Source organism: Meles meles, chromosome 6 (genome assembly GCF_922984935.1).
Source record: "Meles meles chromosome 6, mMelMel3.1 paternal haplotype, whole genome shotgun sequence".
Classification (NCBI taxonomy): domain Eukaryota; kingdom Metazoa; phylum Chordata; class Mammalia; order Carnivora; family Mustelidae; genus Meles; species Meles meles.
The window spans coordinates 101,199,479-101,204,303 of NC_060071.1; the positions used below are offsets into that span (position 1 = coordinate 101,199,479).

At 41.6% G+C, this 4,825-nt stretch overlaps 1 pseudogene; it reads left to right on the plus strand.

Annotated features, from left to right (window-relative positions):
• The first annotated feature begins 861 nt into the window (after positions 1-861).
• On the plus strand, positions 862-2,144 carry LOC123943649 (annotated as a pseudogene).
• The last annotated feature ends 2,681 nt before the right edge of the window (positions 2,145-4,825 follow it).

Below are 4,825 nucleotides of genomic sequence, written 5' to 3' on the forward strand. Positions count from 1 at the left end.
ATAAAAGACAGTAGAACCTGCTTTTGAGAGGCCCCAGGTGATGGACTTAGCAAGAAAGACTGCTAAGAAGCTACTTTAAAAATGTTCAAAGAAAAAAAGGCAAGCATACCAAAAGAAAATAAAGGAAAATGTGATAAAATTATTTCACCAAATAGAGGACATAAAGAAGCAGATAGAAATTAAATAAATAAATAAAACTTCAGAAATTCCAGAATTCCTAAAATTTTATATCCAAAATTTTTTTAACAATAGATTTGAGCTAGCAGAAGGGAAAAAACATCAGACTTGAAGATATATCAATAGATATTATACAGTCTAAATGGAAAGGGGAAAATGATAAAGAAAAAATAAGCAGTGTTTCAGAAAAATGTGGAACATCATCAGGCACAAGATTGTACATACCAGAAGGAGAAAAGAACCATAAGGAGAAAAAGAGGGGAAAAAATGTTGACAATGTAAACATTTTAAAAAGATTATAAAGGACTGCTATAAGTAATTGTATGCCAACATATCAGAAACTCTAGATGAAATGGACAAATTTTTTAAAAGACACAAACTATTGAAAATTACTCAAGAAGAAATAGATTCTAAATAGATTTATAATAAGTAAATAGACTTTTTGGTATTTTTAAGACTTCCCATAAAGAAAAAAACAAACCCAGATGACTTTACTAATGAAATCTACCAAACACTTGAAGAACAAAGTGTAATCTTAATAAGCTCTTCCAAAACCAAGAAAAAAAAAAAGAAGAAGAAGAAGTGAAGAAGGAGTGCATTATTTACCTCAACTCAGCTTGTTGGGGACAGTAAATAGGATCTGAGTGTGCTCCTGTAGCTTGTATCTGCTAACCCATAGCCACCATGTGTAAATGCATCTCCATCTACATTGACTATGCTGGTGTCCAGATTGGCAATGCCTGCTGGGAGATCTGCTGCCTGGAACATGGCATCCAACCCAATAGCCAGTAGCCAAGTGACAAGACCACTGGAGGAGGATATGACTTCTTCAACACCATCTTCAGTGAGATGGGTGCTGGCAAGCATGTGTCCAGGGTGGTGTTTGTAGACTTGAAACCAACTGCCAGCTATTCCACCCCGAGTAGCTCATCATAGCGAAGAGGATGTTGCCAATAACTTGCTCCAGAGCACTACACCATTGGCAAGGAGATTATTGACCTTGTCTTGGATCAAATTAAAAAAATGGCCAACCAGTACACAGATCTTTAGGGATTCTTGTTTTTCCACAGTCTTAGAGGGGGAATTGGTACTGGGTTTACCTCCCTGCTGGTAGAATGTCTCTCTTTCAGTTATGACAAGAAGTCTCAGCTGGAGTTCTCCATTTACCCATTTCCCTCAGGTTTCCACAGGTGAGGTTGAATCCTGCAACTCTATCCTCTCTAACCACACCAACCTGGGGCAGTCTGTGCCTTCATGGTAGATAATTGAGGCCGTTTAGACATCTGTGATAGAAACCTCAATACTGAATACCCAACCCACATTAACTTAAATAGGCGATAGGACAAACTGTATCCTCTATCATAGCTACCCTCATACTTGATGGAGCCCTGAATGTTGATCTGACAGAATTTCAGACCAGTATGGTCCCCTGTACCAACATCCACTTCTCTCTAGTCACATACTCTCCTGTCATTTCTGCTGAGAATGCCTACCATGAATAACTTTCTGTAGCAGAGATCACCCAGTGCATGCTTTGAGCCAGCCAACCAGATGATGAAATGTGACCTTCACCATAGTAAATACATGGCTTGGTGCCTGTTGTACCATGATAACATGGTTCCCAAAGATGCCAATGCCACCACTGCCACCATTAATGCCAAGTGTAGCATCCTGTTTGTGGATTGGTGTCTCACTAGTTTCAAAGTTGGTGTTAATTACTAGCCTCCTTCTGGATCTGTTGGAAACCTGGCCATAAAACTGCAAGCTGTATGCATGCTGAGCAACAACACAACCATTGCTGAGGCCTGACATGGCCTGGACCACATGTTTGACCCAATGTATGCCAAGCATACCTTTGTTCAATGGTATGTGGGTGAGGAGAGTTTTCTGAGGCCTGGAAGGACATGGCTGCTCTTGAGAAGGATTTTGAAGAGGTTGGTGTGGATTCTGAAGGAGAGGGATACTAATTACCATTCCTTTCAGTCCTGCAAAATATCACACTCAGAACTTCAGTGTCAACATTAGCCAACAGGCATTAACGCTTTCTAGTTTACCTTCACTTTTTACTATAATCTTGTCTTACTTTTCCATGTGTTCCTGTAAGATTTTTCTATTATGTCTCAAAGTAAAGTGTTGGGTTTTTTTTTAAGATTTTATTTATTTATGTGAGAGAGAGAATGCAAGAGAGAGAGCATGTGAAGGGAGAAGGTCAGAGGGAGAAGCAGACTCCCTCTTTAGGGAGCCCAATGTGGGACTCAATTCTGGGACTCAAAGATTACAACCTGAGCTGAAGGCAGTCATTTAACCAACTGAGCCACCCAGGCAGCCTCAAAGTAAAGCATTTAAAAAAGAAAAAATATAGATGATAAAGGTACATTTTTCAATTCAATCTATGAGGCCAATATTACCCTGATGTCAAACAGATAAACACAAAAAGGAAACTAAAAGTTAATTTTTTTTATGTGAAAAATCCTCAGAGTGCTAGAAAACTAAATCTAACTAAAGCAACATATGAAAAGATTATAAACCAGGACACAGTAGGGGAGATGCCTGGGTGGCTCAGTCGGTTAAGTGTCTGCCTTTGGCTCAGATCATGATCTCAGGGTCCCAGGATGGAGCCCCGCATTGGGCTCTCTGCTCAACTGGGAGTCTGCTCCTCCCTCTGTGCATGTTCTCTCTCTCCCTCTCAAATAAATAAATAAAACCTTGGGGGAAAAAAGCATGCACAAAACCATAACCCAGTAGGATTCATCCCAGGAATACAGGTTGGCTTAACATCCAAATATCTATGAATGTAAAACACATTTTAGTAAAGTAGTGGCTTTATGAAGATGTCCTACAGTGCCCTGTAATGTCCTCTGTTCACCAGACCTGGTGCTCTAAGGGTGTCTCCTAAGTGTGTTGCATGTGTCCTACTATTGTGGTTAAGTCAAGTTTGCCTTCAGTTCAGTTGTCTGTGGTAGTTCTCTTCACCCGTTGTAGGCAGGGTTTGGTTTCTGTGTTGTTAGTGGGTCACTCTTGTGCTGCCTTGAGCTTGGGTTGAGTCAGACCAGGCATTTAGCAGAGTTGCAGAAGCACTGAGCTGCAGGGGGCACTCTCCCTTTGCTGTCCCTGAGAAGCTTTCACTGGTGGGTGGGGCTCAGTTAGACCAGCTGTCTGCCTCCAGCCAACTGCTGGGGCTATAGTGAAACAGGTGCAGGAGTCAGTTTGGAGAGGTGCTGGCCCCTGTCAGGGCTACTTGCATACTACCAGGCTTATGGCACCATTTTGGTTGGATTCTTGCCAAAGGTGTATTAAAGGGCATGTCCTTGGAATATTACAGGGGTCTACTGTGAAGTACCAGCAAGTTCCTCTCAGGTCCACTGTGGGAAGGGACCTGCAAACACCTGGGAAAACTCTTCCCAACGACAGCTGAGTTGGATCCCGCAGATTCACAGAAGTACCTGAGGGCAGCACTGTTGCAAGCTAGGTGCAGAATGTTGGCACTGTGATGGTTCCTACAAGTGTCCGTATATCTAGACTGGGGGGCAGGGGTGGGAAATGGTATCCACCAGCTCTTTTGTTCCCGGAGGAGTCTTTCAAAGAACCCAGCCCTCCAGCCCACACACTGAGATTAATAAATAAATCTCCTTGGTATACAGCAAACTGTTTTTCAAACTGTTCTTTCTATGCTGTATCTCAGCCCAGCTGCTCACTGGGCTGTCTCTTTAAGGGTGGGGACTCAATTTCCTATTACCCTTTGGCTCTCCCAGAGCTGAGCCCACTGATTTTAAAGGTCTAGGTGTTAACCGCCACTGATTATAAAAATTCATGAAGCCAGGTCCCTCTGCCTTTAAAAATCAAATATTGTAGGGATTCATCTTTCCAGTGTGGTTCCTCCTACCCTTTACTCCCTCCGTGCCTGGGCTGCCCTGTATGGGGATCTACTTGTCTCCCATCCCCACAAGCCTGGCATCCTTCCCTCCCACCGATGTACCATGGGTCTGTTTAGCTCCCTACCATCTCTGCCCTTTCTATTCTCTTCATTGTAGTCTCTTCTCTATATTTAACTGTGGAAAGTCTGTTCTGCTAGTCTTCAGGTTGTTTACTGGGTGTGAAAGGATGTTTTGCATTCTTGTTTCTCATTTGCATAAATTTCAAATTTCATACCAGTACAAAGATGGAATTTCTAATTTTAACTGGATCATATTCCATTCTTCTAAAGTCTTTAAACTCAATTCTGCAGCCAGTTACAAGCAAAACTGCTTACTGGTGTAAGGATTTTAAGTGCTTACAACTCTAAATTTAAGCTTCAGGCCTCTAGTGTTAAATGTCTGTAATTCATGCCAAGTGTCAGAGAAACATTGTAATGAGAAACAGTGAGACATAGTGCCCTTGTTACATGTCATCTGTAGAGTACCAAAAATATCTCAAAGTCAGTGTTAATGCTATAATTGTAGGGGCCATTGGTGACATGTTAGAGTCAATAATCTGAAGAGGCCATCATCATTAATTGGTTGTACTTACAATGGCTAAGAAATGGTTCCATTTTCATAGCTTAAAATCAAAGTGGTTTTGCAGTCTTTGTGTAAGTTTTAAGCCTTTCTTTTCAAAGTCATTGACTAAGCCTTATTTTCATGATGAGTTCAGCATGAAAGGAGAAGCAAGA